This window comes from Dermochelys coriacea, chromosome 7, assembly GCF_009764565.3.
Source record: "Dermochelys coriacea isolate rDerCor1 chromosome 7, rDerCor1.pri.v4, whole genome shotgun sequence".
Lineage (NCBI taxonomy): Eukaryota > Metazoa > Chordata > Testudines > Dermochelyidae > Dermochelys > Dermochelys coriacea.
In genome coordinates this window covers 39,275,521-39,288,191 of record NC_050074.1, presented here as the reverse complement: position 1 = coordinate 39,288,191, position 12,671 = coordinate 39,275,521, and positions in this window count along the sequence as shown.

Genomic DNA, 12,671 nt, shown 5'->3' with positions numbered 1-12,671 from the left:
TGCCTTTCATTAACCTCTTCTGGCCCAGCATGGGGTTGGTACATCCCATCACAATACAATTCATTTTAACTCTTAAATTTTTGCAGAATGGTTGAAATGGATTTATTTAAATATCTGGGGAATAAACTATGATTATATGTGTTTCAGGATAAGCAAGGGAAAATATAAATAAATATAAATTCAGTAGCAGGACCAAGTACCAATCTAGCTTTCAGGAAAGCACTTAAACATGTTGTAGAGTAGAAAAGAGTGTTTTAAGGTGTTGATCCCAGAGTAATTTTATTCCCCAAATTACTAAATGCGCAGCAGGGGAAGCAGAGAGTCCGTTCTCCTCAGCAGGCAGGACCTTTTCATCACCCTGGAGCCAATACCCTCCCAAGGCGGGTTCCTGGACCCTGAAGCCGGAGAAGGCACCTCCGTGAGCGCACAATTGTAACTACACTACAGGGGTTAAAAGCACTTGTGTGTAATGTTTGATTTGCCCTGAAGAATTGGGATGCATTTGCGGCCAGTACAGCTACTGGAAAAGTCTGTTAACTTGTCTGGGGATGGTGCAGGGACATCTCCATGAAGCTCTCCTGGAGGTGCTCTGAAAGCCTTTGCAGAAGGTTTCTGGGGAGGGCTGCCTTATTTTGTCCTCCATGGTAGGACACTTTACCACACCACGCCAGTAGCAAGTAGTCTGGAAGCATAGTGCTTGGGGTGTGCTGTAGACCTCCGGGATCTAATTTGGATATGGATAGAGCCCTTTTTAATGTTTTTAATAAAGTAAATACTAATGGAAACTGCGTGATCATGGGAGACTTTAACTTCCCAGATATAGACTGGAGGACCAGTGCGAGTAATAATAATAGGGCTCAGATTTTCCTAGATGCGTTAGCTGATGGATTCCTTCATCAAGTAGTTGCTGAACCGACTAGAGGGGATGCCATTTTAGATTTAATTTTGGTGAGTAGCGAGGACCTCATAGAAGAAATGGTTGTAGGGGATAATCTTGGCTCAAGTGATCATGAGCTAATTCAGTTCAAACTGAACAGAAGGATTAACAAAAATAAATCTGCAACTAGAGTTTTTGATTTCAAAAGGGCTGACTTTCAAAAATTAAGCCTGTATCCCAAGAAAGGAGAAAAAATTCATAGGAAGGAGTTGTAGACCAAGCTGGATGAGCAAGCATTTTAGAGAGGTGATTAAGAAGAAGCAGAAAGCATACAGGGAGTGGAAGATGGGAGGGATCAGCAAGGAAAGCTACCTTATTGAGGTCAGAACATGTAGGGATAAAGTGAGACGGGCTAAAAGTCAAGTAGAGTTGGACCTTGCAAAGGGAATTAAAACCAATAGTAAAAGGTTCTATAGCCATATAAATAAGAAGAAAACTAAGAAAGAAGAAATGGGGCCGCTAAACACTGAGGATGGAGTGGAGGTTAAAGATAATCTAGGCATGGCCCAATTTCTAAACAAATACTTTGCCTCAGTCTTTAATAAGGCTAAAGAGGATCTTAGGGATAATGGTAGCATGACAAATGGGAATGAGGATATCGAGGTAGATATTACCATATCTGAGGTAGAAGCGAAACTCAAACAGCTTAAAGGGACTAAATCGGGGGGCCCAGATAATCTTCATCCAAGAATATTAAAGGAATTGGCACCTGAAATTGCAAGCCCATTAGCAAGAATTTTTAATGAATCTGTAAACTCAGGAGTAGTACCAAATGATTGGAGAATTGCTTATATATTTCCTATTTTTAAGAAAGGAAAAAAAAGTGATCCAGGTAACTACAGGCCAGTTAGTTTGACATCTGTAGTATGCAAGGTCCTGGAAAAAATTTTGAAGGAGAAATTAGTTAAGGACATTGAAGTCAATGGTAAATGGGACAAAATACAACATGGTTTTACAAAAGGTAGATCGTGCCAAACTAACCTGATCTCCTTTTTTGAAAAAGTAACAGATTTTTTAGATAAAGGAAACGCAGTGGATCTAATTTACCTAGATTTCAGTAAGGCGTTTGATACCATGTCACATGAGGAATTATTAGTTAAATTGGAAAAGATGGGGATCAATATGAAAATTGAAAGGTGGATAAGGAATTGGTTAACAGAGAGACTGCAACGGGTCCTACTGAAAGGTGAACTGTCAGGCTGGAGGGAGGCTAGCAGTGGAGTTCCTCAGAGATCTGTTTTGGGACGTATCTTATTTAATCTTTTTATTACTGACTTCAGCACAAAAAGTGGGAGTGTGCTAATAAAGCTTGCTGATGATACAAAGCTGAGAGGTATTGCCAATTTAGAGAAGGACTGGGAAATCATACAGGAAGATTTGGATGACCTTGTAAACTGGAGTAATAGTAATAGGATGAAATTTAATAGTGAGAAGTGTAAGGTTATGCATTTAGGGATTAATAACAAGAATTTTAGTTATAAGCTGGGGATGCATCAATTAGAGGTAACAGAGGAGGAGAAGGACCTTAGAGTATTGGTTGACCACAGGATGACTATGAGCCGCCAATGTGATATGGCCGTGAAAAAAGCTAAAGCGGTCTTGGGATGCATCAGGCGAGGTATTTCCTGTAGAGATAAGGAGGTTTTAGTGCCGTTTATAAGGCACTGGTGAGGCCTCACCTGGAATACTGTGTGCAGTTCTGGTCTGCCATGTTTAAGAACGATGAATTCAAACTGGAACAGGTACAGAGAAGGGCTACTAGGATGATCCGAGGAATGGAAAACCTGTCTTATGAAAGGAGACTCAAGGAGCTTGGCTTGTTTAGCCTAACTAAAAGAAGGTTGAGGGGAGATATGATTGCTCTCTCTAAATATATCAGAGGGATAAATACCGGAGAGGGAGAGGAATTATTTAAGCTCAGTACCAATGTGGACATAAGAACAAATGGATATAAACTGGTCATTGGGAAGTTTAGACTTAAAATTAGATGAAGGTTTCTAACCATCAGAGGAGTGAAGTTTTGGAATAGCCTTCTAAGGGAAGCAGTGGGGACAAAAGACCTTATCTGGCTTTAAGATTAAACTCAATAAGTTTATGGAGGAGATGGTATGATGGGATAACATGATTTTGGTAATTAATTGATCTTTAAATAGTCATGGTAAATAGGCCCAATGACCTGTGATGGGATGTTAGATGGGGTGGGATCTGAGTTACTACAGAGAATTATTTCCTGGGTATCTGGCTGGTGAATCTTGCCCATATGCTCAGGGTTTAGCTGATCACCATATCATTTGGGGTCGGGAAGGAACTTTCCTCCAGGGCAGATTGGAAGAGGCTCTGGAGGTTTTTCGCCTTCCTCTGTAGCATGGGGCGTGGGTCACTTGCTGGAGGATTCTCTGCCGCTTAAAGTCTTTAAACCACGATTTGAGGACTTCAATAGCTCAGACATAGAGGAGAGGCAGGAGTGGGTGGGTGAGATTCTGTGGCCTGTGTTGTGCAGGAGGTCGGACTAGATGATAAGAATGGTCCCTTCTGACCTTAGTATCTGTGAATCTATGAATCTCCATCCCTGAGGTTATTGCAGATTAGAAGGCGAAAAAAATGCACTCACAATGACATGTTTTCCAAGCTCATGCAGTCCTCCCGCACTGATAGGGCACAGCTGAATGCATGGAGATATTCAGTGACAGAGGCCAGGAAAGAATTCAGTGAGCGTGACTGGAAGACACAGGAGGCGATGCTGAGGCTAATGGGGAAGCAAACGGACATGATCAGGTGTCTGGTGGAGCTGCAGGAAAGGCAACAAGAGCGCAGCCCACCGCTGCATCCACTGTATAACCGCGTGCCCTCCTTGCGCGAGGGGTTGCGGGGAGGCTCCGGGCACCCAGCCACTCCACTCCAGAGGGTGGCCCAAGCAACAGAAGACTGTCATCCAAACATCTTTGATTTGTAGTGTGGCTACAATAAGCAACATGGCCTTGTCCTTCCCTCCTACCCCACCCCACCAGGCTACCTTGTCAATGATCTCCCTTTTTTTAATACATAAAGAATGCATGGATTCAAAACAATAGGGACTTTATTTCCTTTGCCAGCTGTGGTCAAAGGAGGAAGGGGGATTGGCTTACAGGGAAGTAAATTCAACAAAGGGGGTGGTTTTGCATCAAGGAGAAACACACACAACTGTCACACCATAGCCTGGCCAGTCATGAAACTGGTTTTCAAAGCCTCTCTGATGCACAGCGCGCCTAGCTGTGCTTTTCTAATCACCCTGGTATCTGGCTGCTCAAAATCGGCCACAGGGTGATTTGCCTCAACCTCCCACCCCGCCATAAACATCTCCCCCTTACTCTCACAGATATTATGGAGCACACAGCAAGCAGCAATAACAATGGGAATGCTGGTTGCGGTGAGGTCTAACCTAGTCAGCAAACAGCACCAGCAAGCTTTTAAATGTCCAAAGGCACATTCTACCACCATTCTGCACTTGCTCAGACTATAGTTGAACTGTTCCTTACTACTGTCCAGGTTGCCTGTGTATGGCTTCATGAGCCATGGGAGCCCCAAGAATAACTATTGGTATTTCAACATCCCCAATGGTAATTTTCTGGTCTGGGAAGTAAGTCCCTTCTTGCAACTGTTCGAACAGCCCAGAGTTCCTAAAGATGCGAACGTCATGTACTTTTCCCAGCCGTCCCACATTGATGTCGGTGAAACGTCCATTGTGATCCACCAGTGCTTGCAGCACCATTGAAAAGGACCCCTTAAGGTTTACGTACTGGTTGGCAAGGTGGTCCGGTGCCAAGAATATGCGTTCCTTCTATCGCCCCACCACAGTTAGGGAACCCTATTGCACCAAAGCCATCTATTATGACCTGCACATTTCCCAAAGTCACTACCCTTGCTAGCAGAAGGTCAGTGATTGCACAGTAGATTTGCCCACTCCAAATTGATTTCTGACTGACTGGTAGCAGTCAGGCGTTGCAAGCTTCCACAGGGCTATCGCCACTCACTTCTCAACTGTCAGGGCAGCTCTCATCTTGGCATTCCTGCACTTCATGGTGGGGGAAAGCAACTCACGAAGTTCCAGGAAAGTGGCCTTACGCATGCAAAAGTTTTGCAGCCACTGGGAATCATCCCATACCTGCAACATATGTGGTCCCACCAATCTGTGCTTGTTTGCTGGGCCCAGAATCGGCGTTCCACTGTATCAACCTGCCCCACTGCCACCATGATGTCCTAATTGCCACATCCCGTGCTTTCAGGAATGGCTGTGTCCATGTCCTCCCCACAATCGTCCTCTTGCTGGCGTCCCCTAGCCAAGTTCTGCACATACTGCATGATAATGCGTGAGGTGTTTACAATTATCACAACAGCAGCACTGAGAAGCGCTCCATGCTTGCCGTGCTATGGCATCTGCAGGGGTAACCCAGGAAAAAAGGCGCGAAACGATTGTCTGCCATTGCTTTCACAGAGGGAGGGAACAAGGAAGGGAGTGATGGAGGAGAGACTGACAACATGTACCCAAAACCACCCGTGGCAATGGTTTTGCCCCATCAGGCATTGAGAGCTTAACCCAGAATTCCAATGAGCAGCGGAGACTGCAGGGACTATGGGATAGCTACCCACAGTCCACCACTCTGTGAGTCGATGCTAGCCATGGTATTGAGGATGCACTCCGCTGACTTAATGCACTTAGTGGGGACATACACAATCAACTGTATAAAATTGCTTTCTAAAGATCGACTTCTATAAAATCGACATAATTTCGTAGTGTAGACATACCCTCAGTGTATCATAGATAACTAAAGCATCTTATAGATGGGCAAAAGAATTTTCTTTTAAAGGTCAGTGAATCCTATTTGGTTTATTGCGTATAACCTAGCAGTTTACAAATGGGAGGAAGTAAATTATCTTAACTAAGTCCAATGGAACTCAGATACTTTTGAGACAGGCAAATGAAATTCAAATTATTTCCCATAATTTCTCTTGTTTACCAAGCTTAACTTGTGTCTCTTCTCCAGGGGTACAGTCTAAATAAATTGATATATAGCAGGAGAAGCTGTTAATACCATAAAATCCAATCACATTTCAATTTCCCATTAAAATAATTTCATGAAAATGTTAAATCTAATCCCTTGGGGTACTTTTGCAAATTCCATCTCATTCATTCTCAGCAGTATCATCATGTTGCACATGCAGTGCTGGATTGGAAGGTTGCTGCTTCTTGATGGTGCAATGTAGGTTTTTTTGTTTGTTTTGTTGTTGTTCTACTTAACTATCTTGTTGCTGTGGCTGTTTGTTTGCTTGTTGAGGTGTCAGCTTGAAAGTGTGATGATATGTATAGGCTGAACCCAGGCTATAAGAGAGTTTCTAACAGTACAAGAGAGTAAGAGTTTTAACATTGTGCAAGAAGAAGCATGAGAGTACATATGTCAATTCAAAGGAATTTATACTCTTATTTTTCCATAGTTTCACTGAAGGTGGAAGGCCACATCTCCTTTGTACGGTTAAGACAACTGGGCAATGGAACAAGCTGCAAAGGGAAATTGTAGAATCATCATTTCCCTAAAACCATTCAAGACTAGACAATGAACTATTAGGGTTGTATTAAGATGATACGGAAAACTATTTTATAGTGATTCAGGGATCTGGACTACATAACCTTAGATGCCCATTCCAACTCTTTTAATAAATAATCTATTCAATAGTAATTTTTTAAAAAGTTAAATAACATTAATAAAAATATGACATTATAAATGGTCTGGTAACTAGCTACTTTAGAGGTTATGAGCCAGATCCTGGGCCCTGCTAAGGTCTCTCTGCACCACCAGAGTGGTACAAAGTAACCTTAAAGATGTCCTAAAGGAGAAGCGAGGATTACCCTAGCAGGCATAAATTGCAAGGGACATATCTGGGCCACTAGGGAACATGAAGTTGGAGAAAATGGAGCTTCCATGCCCCCGTCTAGTGGAACAGTCCTTAGGGGACTGGGAGAGCTGTTCTGTAGCTGTTCTAACTTGTCCCAGGGTCACTTTGTGCCCCCAGACAGCGAAGGATCAGGAGAGGAGTGCAGAGTTCTTGGAACCCCATATGTGTCTCATATTTAAAGTGACATTTTACAATTTCTTGGGAATTTCCACAGAATGCATACTTTATTGTATCAGCTGCTACTAACCATTATCCACAGGAACCTCCCACATATGCAGGTGAACAGCAATAATTCATATCTAAGAATGCTTTCTAAGGAAAGAGAAAATTTTTCCTATTTTTCAGTAGGAGTTAATCTTCAGGACATTTTTAATGAAGTCTATTGGTTTAGCCTTTCCCATGTGAAATAAAATACCCCACAGTATTTTGCACATGATCCACAGAAGGGACGTGGAAGAACAGCAGAAGTCCATCAGTGATCTAACTTGCCCTGGAAACAAACCATGAAACAAGTTCATAGCTGAGACTGCACTAGATCATCTTTCCTTTCCTTCTCCTGCAAAATCCCCTCAGATCTGCACAGCAGAACCCCCCTTCCACATTGTGATGACAAAGTGCCATTGACATCAGTGAGAAATCTGCATATTTAGGAAGCAAAATGTCAAACAAATATCAGCCATGAGAATCAGAGAGTATAATTTTGCTCTTGGAGTGAAGTTCTCGCTCATGCGGAGAGCTAGTACAAGGCCTATGCATCAAGTCTGTCCCCTTGTGCTGGACCTCAGGACAATAACAAAATTCATCCAGAACCATTAAAGATTTCCTATACTGTTTTTGTTGCAAAACCTATGTATTGTCTCCCAAAATGTATTAAAGTGAAATGAAAAGCTTGGTTCTGATCTCACCTACCTTGGTTTTACAGTGGAGTAATTCCATGCACTTACACTGATGTAGATGAGATAAGAATTAGGCCAACCAACTAGAAGTTTAACAACACCAGTGGTTCTCAAACTTCATTGCACTGTGACCCCCTTCTTTCAACAAAAATTACTACATGACCCCAGTAGGGTGGACCATAGCCCAAGCCCACCCCAGCCAGGCCACCCTGGGTGGAGAGGCCAAAGCTAAAGCCCAAGAGCTTCTGCCCTGGGCAGGGGGCATGTAACCTTGGCCCCCTTGCCCAGGGCTGAATCCCTCAGGCTTTGGCTCTGGGCAGTGGTGCTCGGGCTTCGGCTTCAGCTCTAACACCAGCCTTGGTGATCCCATTAAAATGTGATTGTGACCCATTTTGGGGTTCCAACCCTCAGTTAGAGAACCCCTGAACTTCACAAAAGTGATTTTGGTGTTTATAACCACATTGCTAGATTTTTGTCTTCCTGCCCTTTTATGACACTCGCTTCTTACCAAACTGTGGAATACCTTTAACTCCCCTGGGTAGAAGGTCAGTTGTTTGACTGATAGGTGAATCTCACCATTTGGGGCCGAAAATTTGAATGTCTAATTGTCAGGCAATCAGGCAGGAAGCTCACTTATAGTTTAATAAACCTTCACTACTTGCACTTGTGTCCTGCAGTGCACAAACCACTCATTCAATACAGTACTAAAGCATTTCTCATAACATTGTTTTACTGTTCAAGTGTTGGACTATACATTGTTTATGGCTTTTATTTTATGCATCTGACTGAACCCTAATGAAGATTTTGATAACCTGTTTAAGTTCCATTTTTCCTTGACTTGTCAAGGTGACATATTTATAAATGAAATGTTTGTTCCATTATGTAATAGTACTTGATTTTGTTCCAGATTGGGTTACTGTACTCTGGCTCCAGATTGAAACTGATCATACAAACAGCCTTTGAGATATTGCTTTCGTTGCAGAAAAGGAATCATCAGTTCTATTCACATTGAACCCAACCCTGTGAATACTATGCACCTGAATACTAATTGCACGTACATTTACAAGGGCAACTACATTTAAAGGCATCACTCTAATAAATACAGAAAGATATATCCATTATATTTCTGACATAATGAACTTCTGTACTCTGGCATAATAAATGAGAGAGAAATAAATACTGTATAAGCATATGCAGAACACTAATATGATCATTTAATTCTTATAACAAAATCTCTCTGCAGGCAGTTTGCACCTCCCTTCATGTTCTTGTAGTTACAGGCTGTTATTTCCAGTGGAAATGTTCTTTTGCGTTTCCACAACTCATGAGCTCTTACAATGGGTATCAAACTAACTCATGCTACAACTATACACTGCATAGGCTAGATCTGTGGAGTGTGTCCAGAGTGCTAGTCATGTGCACATCTATAATGGTGGCTTAAAGCAGAATCTAATGTTGCTTCAATGCCGGAATAGTCCTGTGCCAAGCAACAACCATCCCAAAGGGCAGGATCTGTAGTTAGCGGCTGCAGTGGCACAGGGAAGTCCCAGCCACACCCTATTTCTGCTGCTGTGCAGATAGGGAGAAAAAATGGTATTGCAGCCCCTATTGAGTTCTAAGTAGCCCCCTTTTTAATGGGGTGGTCCTCCCAGGTCTGGTTACACCAGCTTTAGGACCGGATTCCCCGGCAGTCCAGAACCACACTGGAACATCTGTCCCTATATGCCTGCATAAATTACTAGATTACATTAAGATGGAAGAAATAGTTCAGGCAAGAAATAAACCCATTTTTAGGACCAAATTTGAATCAAACCTTTTAAAATAAATATTTAGTGCTTTTGTGTTTCTGGCTCAGCAGAGCTGACAGTGACAAAATAGTGCAATATTGTAGCTAGGACTGTACTGTATGTAGTACTGAGTGTTGAAATATATCCAATCGTAGCTTGCAGATTCAAGAAGCCAGATTCAGTTGTAGCCAATTATTTCATTTAATCCTTTGAGAGATTTATTGTCATAGTTATGTATAATTAATCAATATGTGATGGATAGGCGTAAGTAAGGTAGGATCATCGGCATATTAAGTTAACACAATGTTAATACAACTTCATTGATTTGTGAAATTGCACTTATATATGACAGTGGGGAATTTGGCCCAAAGGGTTGTGGGGGTTCATTTATATTCTCAGATGCTTATTGAAATGAAACTAAATTCTGAAGTTTAGTTGGGAGAGAAGGGCAGGAGCACTAGATGCTCTTGTGCTAGGTTTATATAGAAGCTGTGGACCAATCAGGACCCAAAGCATTCTATCAATTATACTTATAAGTATTGACAGCGTTTGATTTTGACCCTAAAGCGCCAGCGAAACTCAGAGAAGTAGGTTCTAACCCTTGGTAGTCTGAAAACAACCACCAAAACTAAAAACAGAACAATCACCATCAAAACAAAAAAAAACAACAGTAAATACGTGTATGAAATCCTGATAAGTGAAATGCCCAAGAACCACACAGATCCCATCTGGAGTCATTATCTAGTCTAAATCTGAATGCCTATTTAAATTTATGGCTGACCTGCCAACCTCTCTCCTGGTTTGACTTCCTGGCATCCGAGCCTGGCTTGACTCCTAGTGTCTGACCTCTCATTCTGATTTCCAGTTTGTCTCTTTCCATCTTACATCTTGGTATACTGATGCAACCTAACTTTGACTCAGAACCTGAGGCTCTGTCCAGTAGGTCCTTTACTGAGGTTCAGCTTCTATCCTAGTAATTGTTAGCAGGTGAGCTTGTGCTTGTGCCTAAGACTCCTGTGGCCCAGGTTTCAAGACCTGTAGTGGTCCCTGACTTGCTGTATGGCTGTCTCTTACATCAGGGCCCCAATCTCTGCTGAATTCTCAAGGCACTATACATAAGTAATAATGATAATAATCTCATCAGTTCAATGATCTAATTAGCCAGCATCCTGCCTCCAATAGCACTTGGCACCAGATGCTCAGAGGAAGGCACTTAAGTACTCTTTGGACCAGATACTTTTACTGTCCTAAGCCTTTTTTGAGAGACAATGCTTCTGACAGTTTGCTTTCCATGTAACTCTGTTTTCAGGAGTATGTGTTTGTATGGAATGAGTGCTCAGCAAGAAATACCAATTGATATGTCAATGGGCTAAGACACCTACAGGGAAATGTTGCTGGTGAATATATTAGTGGAAGTTACCAACAGTACTGATTGTTAATTTTCTCCCAGCAAATTATCTAAGTATTTCAGGAAGAAGATGTTGTGTCTCAAACATTGAACTTATATGTGAGTGAATTAGGAGGTTAAAAGCCACAGTAGAGTGGACTGAAGATGAAATTGCTACAGGTATGAAGCTTAACACAGTATTACACGAGTAGTGGGTGAGCATACCAAGCACACAAAGAAGCAATGAATTCTAATCAGGCAGAAGGATGGGTTGAACTCTAATTATCTGTGCAGCAGTCTTTGTTATAATAAAGTATCAATTTTCCCTGTAGACCTTATGGATGGCATGATGACTGTATTATTTTTTCTACAAAAAGAACTTCTAAAACAGATGGTTGAACAGTAATTTATGAGTGAGATTTAGCTGATCAGGTACTTGAGCATAAATGTCCAAAATGGTCAGAAAGATTAAAAAACAAAACAAAAGAAAACAAAAAAAAAACCAACCCCACTTTCTTAAGGAACTGTACAGTTACTTAATTGTAATTGAACATTCTGAATTGTCTTCAATAGCAAAGAGGTATCCTTAATAAGTGTACACAAAATAGTTAGGTTTATAGCCGTGTACTGTACACTTGCCAGAATCTGGTCTGATACTGATACTTTCAGTTCCACCATACCCTGCAGTGTTAATGCCACTGCATACTTACCCGCTGTAAAAAGAAGCATTGGCTGTTCCTACACCAAATAAGGATTACTATTAATTTCCCTTGCATTTGGCTGACACCACCTCTAGACTAGGCCTGTAGGAAATTATTTCATTATAGTTCATCCTAGGGCACATACATGTTGATGAATACTAGGTTTGTGTAAATTAGGCTGGATGAGAAAGCCTTGTTCCATCCGTTCTGTGTAATTTAGATAAAAAATACCTAGAAGAAGTTGTTTCACAATCTAACAACAGGGTTTAAGTGTAACTTTTTGTAGTACAATTTAAACAGGAAAGAACTGGAAAGTGGATGAAAAAGTCAAGTGTGATTTTAAACAGACATGGGGGAAGAAAACAGAAAAATTATTTACTCTCCCTTACAATATAACATCTTTTAAATCTAACAGCTGTTTATATGTTTAACATAAAACAGATGTTTTGCATAAGTGCAAATTATGAAATATTGCAATTTGTATAAAATGTGCAGTAATAATATAATCTATGTTATGATAAAGTAAGACCCGGGGAATCTCAAATATTTTTAGCAAACTGTCTCCCAGGATGAACACACACAAATACTCTCACATCCTCCACCATTTATACATACACATGTTTATTCATAGCAAGTAGAAACATAATCTTGCCACTATAGCACAGCATCTGGAGACAGGAGGTCAGGGTCTTATGTCTTGCTCTTCCACAGACTTCCTGTGTTACCTAAGACAAATCACTTCATCTTTTTGCATCACAGTTTCCCAATCTGTAAAGTGGGAATCAATCATATCTTTTGCTCTGTTTTTTCCACCAAATGCATCCGATGAAGTGAGCTGTAGCTCACGAAAGCTTATGCTCTAATAAATTTGTTAGTCTCTAAGGTGCCACAAGTACTCCTTTTCTTATTGATGTTTCAATGCACTTTAAGATCCTTGGGAGAGAGATAAATAAATCATCTTATTTGTCGAATAAACAAATACAGTTACACACTGATGCCCTCTCACTCTCTCTAAAGCACTTTTGTATTATTCAT